The sequence below is a fragment of the Solanum pennellii genome, chromosome 11, assembly GCF_001406875.1.
Source record: "Solanum pennellii chromosome 11, SPENNV200".
NCBI classification, from domain to species: domain Eukaryota; kingdom Viridiplantae; phylum Streptophyta; class Magnoliopsida; order Solanales; family Solanaceae; genus Solanum; species Solanum pennellii.
In genome coordinates this window covers 50,140,410-50,147,812 of record NC_028647.1, presented here as the reverse complement: position 1 = coordinate 50,147,812, position 7,403 = coordinate 50,140,410, and the positions used below count along the sequence as shown (strand labels likewise).

Here is a 7,403-nt window from a genome sequence, read left to right as displayed (position 1 = left end):
CCGATCCATTTACTATCCTGGTGCCGGAACGTGACACTCTAATCCATATACTATCCTGGTGTCGGAACATGACACTCCGATCCATTACTATCCTGGTGTCGGAACGTGACACTCCGATCCATATACTATCCTGGTGTAGGAACGTGACACTTCTATCCATATACTATCCTGTTGTCGGAACGTGACACCTGATCCACTACTCACAATCTTTTAGTTCATCAAGCCTTCTTTTATACCAAGGCATCATCATTAACAAAAGATTTTAAGGTTTAAGGTTCAACAGCCTCATCATGCTAATTCATCACAATTATGTAATCATATCATACATACACACAATTAAGCAATATAGGAGACTTTACATTACTACCCAATACATATCATTCGCTATTAAGAGTTTACTATGAAATAGCATAAACCATAACCTACCTCCACCGAAGAATTGTGATCAAGCAATCTACTTTCCCAATGCTTTGCTTTCCTCTTCGTTTCTCCTCTCTCTCGTTCGTTCGTTCTCCCTCTCCTTGTTCTTTCTATTTTTCTTATTCAAACCCTCTTTCTTTTACCCTAATTAGCATATAATTAAGTATAAAAGATGGTAAAATACCCCACTATTTGTTTCAAGGTTATCTCTTTTAACCCCCAAGTAATTGAATTATTAACATTAAACCACTAACTTTATAATTATAAGCAGGAATAGTCCAAAACGCCCCTTAAAACATTTAACAGAAATCCGACCCAGTCAGGGTTACGCAGCCTGTGACGGCCCGTCGTGCCTGCGACGGTCCGTCCTGCTGCTTTCGTCACAAAGTTCAGAGACTAAATTTCACTAAAGGGTCTGTGACGGTTCGTCGTGCCCACGACGTTCCGTCCTGCCATGCCGTCGCGAAGTTCAGAGAGTTGTTGTCAGTACCCAATTTTTCCGAATCTAAGTGTTTTGGAACGAGACCCCCTCGACGGTCCGTCGTGCCCATGACGGTCCGTCGTGGGATCCGTCGATCCAGACAGTTATTGCCAGAATAAACTCTACTGCTCAAAACGACTAAACAGGTCGTTACACTTTTAGATGTGCTCATTCTTGATGAGGTAGCTCTTGTTAATGTATTTGGTACGCTTGAAGTACTCAATCTTTCTTTTACAATTTCTAAGTCTTCTTCTATATCAATTTCTTTGTAACTATAGTCATTGTTGTCTATTATAGTAATTATTTTTTCAAAAGGATTTTCTATCTTTCTTTTATCAATATTATTTCTTGCCGTTACTTTATGTTTTGTTGTTAGTATATATAAGTTTTTACATCTTGCTGTAAATATTTTACTGCCTGGTGCTAGTTCTATTCCAGACATTTTCAAATATAGAACTAATGATTTATCTATATTTCTATCTGTTAATGCTACTGAGTAGTTGGCACTTATTATAAATTTAAATTTTTGGTATATTAAGTTTCCTTTTACTGCACTAATTACGCTTTTTTCTATAGGGTATATAATTCTATCATCTGCTAAATATATTTCAATAGGTGTGTCTATTCCTTCTCTGAAACAAGCTTTTATCAATATTTCTATTCCTCCTAAGTGTACGTATTTTATGGGTGTTTTAGCTTTTATATCTTGTATTTCTTTATTTATTATCTTCTGATTTAGTATAGGTATTTGCGCCTTTCCTTTTGTGTATTTACAATCTATTATGTGTTCTTTCTGGCTAACTACATAGTATTCATCTTTCTGTCTCTTGAACCAATTTCTTATTATAGGTATTTCAAGCACTTTTTCAACACTTAAGTCTAATTCTTTTCCTTTTATTTGTTCAAAAATTGTATTATCAAATATAATTTTTTGTTCTGATAAATTCTTCATTTTGATAGTCTTCTTTGGATATTATTTTTATGTCATTCTCAGACATTAGATTTCTTCTTCATTATCTAGATCAATATTTTCTTCTTCATTTTCTATTTCAGTTTCTATATCCGATACTTCATATATACTATCATTTTCACTTAATTCATAGTCTATGTAATCTATTTGCATGTATTCGTCTTTGTCTATAATTATTTCTGCAATTTGTTTTCTTTTTGGATTTTTAGGTAACTTACAATCTATAGCTAAGTGTCCTATCTTTCAGCAGTTGTAACAAGTACATTCTGATAGTTTTCTCTGGTCTATACAGTCTTTTTATTTTATAATTTTTTACATAATATCTTTGTCTTGATTTTTTGTATTTATATCTAGTTTTGGTTTTTCTATAGTTTTTGTGTCGTTTAGTTCTTTGTTTTATATAATATTTATTTGTGCAACCAAACTGTGGTGCCGTTTTATCTTTACAACATGCTAGATTTTTAATTAGTACTTTCTCCATTTTTAAATTTTTTGTGGTTTTCACATAATTGTACAAACCATTGATGTAGAAATTTTATTCTAGCTCCTAAAGTATCTGTAAATCCTTCATTGTTCCAATCTTTAATTATTTTTGTACTAAATGGTTCTGGTAGTTTTGTAAAATATTGTTGTCTTATTTCTTTTGCTTCATTTATATCATATCTTGCTTTGTAATAATATTCTTTAAATGCACATCTGTATTCTTCTATATAGCACATTTTGCATATAGCTAATTTTGTCATTGTCTATTTATTATTTTTTCCAAAAAATGGAAAAGATAGAAAGCGAAGTACAAATACTAAAAGATACAGTTAAAAGTCAGCAGCATGACTTAAAACATGCGGAGCTAGAAGGTGACGTTGGGAAATACCTAAAAACCCATAACAAAATGATATATGCAGCTACATGAAGCACATCTACAGGAGGACCAACTACAAAAAAGGAAGAAGGTAAGACAAAATATATAAATACCAATATGAACAAACTATTTTCCAAACCATACTCTCCAGAAAATACCCAAAAAGATATATTCGTACCCCCACAAGTAAATACTTACAAAGCCAGCCTAGACTCACATAAGCAAACATATAACCATATTACCAGAATGTATATAGAAAATATACACAAGATACAAACCTTTTTGAACCTAAACCCCAGATCAAAAGATAGCAAAAATCCAAATGAAAATTATATAACCCAATACCTACAAGGGTACAACAAACTCATAGCACAACCAGGTACAAATTCAAATCTAGTAGCAACCTGCTACAATTACGGACTGTTAAGTACAATATATACTGTAACAGGTACACAAAGCATTTCTGCAATATAATAGAATAACTAAAGGAACTTTATTTTATATAAAGTTCTACTCAGCAACAGCAGAGATACTATATGACGAAATTAAACCTACAATACAAGTTATTAAAATAGGTTTAACTAGAGAAATGATAATACTAGAAAAGATAGACGTACAAGAAGAAATACAGAAGGTAAATATCCCAGAGTTTTATGCAAACAAAAAGACTATTGGGATAGCTACCATATTGAACGAATTATCAAACAACTACCTAAACGAAAATGCAATTTGGAGCTATTACAACAGAGACCAGACAATGATATACTCCAATTGCAGAGAACTAAGAGCAGCAGATATGGAGGAATTACGTCAATGGATACTAAGCTTGCTGAAGCCAGAACAGACACCTACCACAAGAGCTATCAGAAAAAGCTTTATTTCTCCAAATCTAATGACAAGATACTGCAAACTAGTAGGACAAAAATATCTAGACCACCTATGTACAAAATGTGACGGAGAAGATGACTACGTCCAAGAAGTGCAGCTAGAATGAAGACATGTGTAAAGATAATAAAGTTACGAATGTCGGCCATATATATAAAAAAAAAGCAAAGGCCACTATGTAAAGTAATAAAGTAGTGAACAGTATGTCGGCCATTATAAATCGTTTGTTTTCTTGCGTCGGCCTTATAAAAAAGGGCCATGTATAAGTAGTATTAAAGTAGTGTCGGCCATTTGGCCAAAGTTTCTTGTATAAATAGAGGGTTTTCCCTCATAATAAAACAGGCCCCTTCTCACAACAACTCTCTTCTTCCGAAATCCGCTTCCACCTTAAACTTGGCGCTTCCACCTTAAAATTGGTATCGGAGCTAGTTAACAAAATTAAAGCTATGGAAAACCAGTCAGAAACAACAAATCTACAGAAACAGGTATACTCATTTACATTCATGAGTAGCTAAACTGTTTTATTCCTAATATCTCTTGTTGATTAAAAATATTTATCATGTTTTAATAATGTTATAATAACCATCTTTATATAGTTTGCTACGGAAATATCCTGCGAGTAAGTATGCCCAGACTATGTCATCCTAAAGTTGAAACCGATAGGCAAGAAGGTCGTTTAGGGGAGTAAACAAAGTTGAGGCGCTGTTAGGGTAACCGATCAAAGAAGAAAACCATAGTAGTGACCAGACGAGATGATTATTAAATCTTATTTCATAATAAATAAGTATAATCTATTAAAAGGTTAGAAGGAATAAATTGTTTTTAGCAAAAACATGTTAAAATGAATCCTTATTTACTAGAAGATGATGTTAATTACGAGATATTAATACTCTATATATTGAAAGGTCTTAATACTGATATAAAAAGAACAATTTATGAAAATTTATTGACATACGAAATAATCGAAGAAACAACCCAAGGTTGTGCAGAATTAATTATGCCAGATGATTTTGACATAGATTTATACGATGATCTAGAATTATCAATAGATCAATGATAGATTATTTATACTTACAATTCTGGAAGGAAACTAAAGAAGAAATAGAACTACGTAAAAAATTACTAATTGAAAATTTATACAAATATTTGAGAACCAGAGAAAACAAATATTTAGAATATATTGTAAACAACGCTAATGAAATACAACGATTAGATCTAATTAAAAAAAGAATACTATAAAAAAATATTTTATTTTTATAACCATGAAGAATAATCCAACATCAAATAAAGTAACTACCATGACAAAAACTAAGATAGAAAGAAAAGTACGAAAGACACATAAAAAGTTAAAAACCTTATACATTGAATATGAACTATTACAACTTACTAAAACAAATACTAGCAAAACAAACCTTTTGATAAATATAATTTCTAAAACAGAATATAAATATGTTTGTTATCTGAAAAAACAATATGAACAAAGAAATATATAAGCAACAACTGATAGAGAAAATAATTTAAAAAAGACAAGAGTTAAAACATAGAAAAGAAAGACTAGAAGAAAATATGTTAGTAGGAGTGTAATAAATCAATATTAGCACAAAGAAAAGTTATATTTATGCTAGAAATACAAATAGATTGTCTAGAATACAAATTACAACATGATATAAGCTATAACACGAACCATAATGAATAAAGAAGAATTTGCAATAGACGAGAAAACATATGAAAATCAAGATGGATTAGTAATAAAAATAATATTTTCAAATTTAGGAAGGCGATATAAAAAAATAGGAAATAACTTGTATTTAATGATAGAAAAGGAAACAGCAAAATTAGAAGATAGTTTAACAGTCATGGTAAGCATAACAAAGGAAAACGAAGAAATAGATAAATCAAAAGAGATTGAAAAAATAAAAACACAAGCAAAACAGGAAGTACAACATTTAGAAGAACTAAAAAATACAAAAATAAGTGAATTAGAAAAAGAATTAGCTAAACTAAAATTATTATATGAAAACAAACAAAAATAAAAACAAGTAGAAAAAGATAAAGAACTTGAATTGACTAATGAAATAAATAAGATGAAATGAAAATTAAATGAAAATCTTGAAATAGACGAAATGAATGAATCAGATATAATGAACGATCAAAAATCAGAAATAAGTGATATAAGCGAAACATACACAGAAATTCTAGAACAAGTAAATAAGCCAAAAAAATAAGAGGTAAATACAGGAGATATATATCAACCTAGCACATCAAGAGTTAAAACCCCGGATAATAGTCCTAGGAATAGCCCTAGATGGACAACACCAACTTATTATATAGATAATTACGAACGATCATAGGACTATCTATAGAAAAAAATTTTTTGCCAAATGTAACGGTTTCTAATGTGTTGTAATAACATTTTATGGAAAATTTTTTGAAGCTATAGCAACGGTTCAACTTGCATATTGCATATTTTCTCCCTTTTGAAACTGAAACTCAGTTGCCTATCTGATCCTTGGTCTAATTGGGCCTTTCTCTATAGCTCGAATCGAATAGCTGGGTTGATTTCAACCCGATCCATGTATGTAATGGAATAGAGTACCTTATTTCTTTTTATCGGGAGCACATACACAAAATGGTTATTTGAACCATTTGCAACAGTTTGGTAGACTATTGCAACAGTCAAATGGCATATTAAAATGGTTCAATATAGCAAATTATATTAATTTGATTGTACTAATTATTTGTCAACAAAATAGAGATACAACAAATCAAAATTTATAAACCTCCTAAAGCAATAAATTTCTGGTCGAACAAACACAATATTTAAAACAACAATTAAAAGAGTTACGCTTAAAGCAACAAAAAGAATTAGCTCTTCCAACAAGCCTGTTAAATCCTCTCTATATATAGCTTCTCTATTTATACAACTCTTCTATCCATGACTTATCTTTACATTTCTATTTACTATTAAAAGTGTAAAAATGATTATACTTGCACTCAATTTCTCCTTGCTCGTTGATCACCTGTGGCCGAGGCTTTTTCTTATTCCACAACACATAATTTGTGGCCATCCAAATAAGAATTTGCACAAACAATAAGTTTATGCAATGAAACATGTATTCAACACTGGACATTTTACATATTGTAATTTCTAACCTGAAGTTAATGGTGAATACTCAACTCAAAATTTTAAACAGGGGTAGAAATAAATTGACACTCGCTCTGTTGATCCATACAGTCAAAGAAGAATTATTCCAACTAGTTCAAGACCGCCAGGTGTACCATTCTTGTAGGTGTATTTTATACTAAAAAATATCATGTGAAGTTATATATGCAAGAGTTATACAGCATTAATACACACTATTTTGGTGCAGAAAAAAGTATAAGTGATGCAACTTCAAATAGATTATAAATTTGTACTACTTTAATTAATGGCCTTAAATATCCTTATTTCTAAATGAAAATAATGAGTATGAAATATAGAAGGTATGTATTAAATTATAATTCAGGTTTAGTGAACAACACTTCAGCCGACGGAGGAGGGTAAAACTGATTCACGGCACATGAGTTAGGTAATCCGCAAACAGATACACAAAGTCTAAGGTGACCTTTGCCAGAACTGTAACGACCTGTTTAGTCGTTTTGAGCAGCAGATTTTATTTCTGGAAAAACTGTGTGAGTCGACGGAACCCACGACGGACCGTCATGGGCACGACGGGCCGTCGAGGGAGTCTCGTTCCAAAACACTTGGACTTCTGAAATTTGGGTACTGAAATCGACTCTCTGAACTT

General features: G+C 31.3%; 1 long non-coding RNA gene across 2 annotated transcripts in view; it reads right to left on the bottom strand.

Annotated features, from left to right (window-relative positions):
• LOC114074854 overlaps positions 1 to 7,403 on the bottom strand; it is a 21,422-nt gene that overhangs the window by 430 nt on the left and 13,589 nt on the right. The window contains exon 3 of one of the 2 annotated variants that reach the window (XR_003575155.1): positions 2,573 to 2,803. The exons of the other annotated variant lie outside the window; for it this stretch is intronic. This is a non-coding gene — a long non-coding RNA (uncharacterized LOC114074854). Of the gene's footprint in view, positions 1 to 2,572; positions 2,804 to 7,403 lie in introns of those variants that run through there. 2 annotated transcript variants of the gene reach the window in all.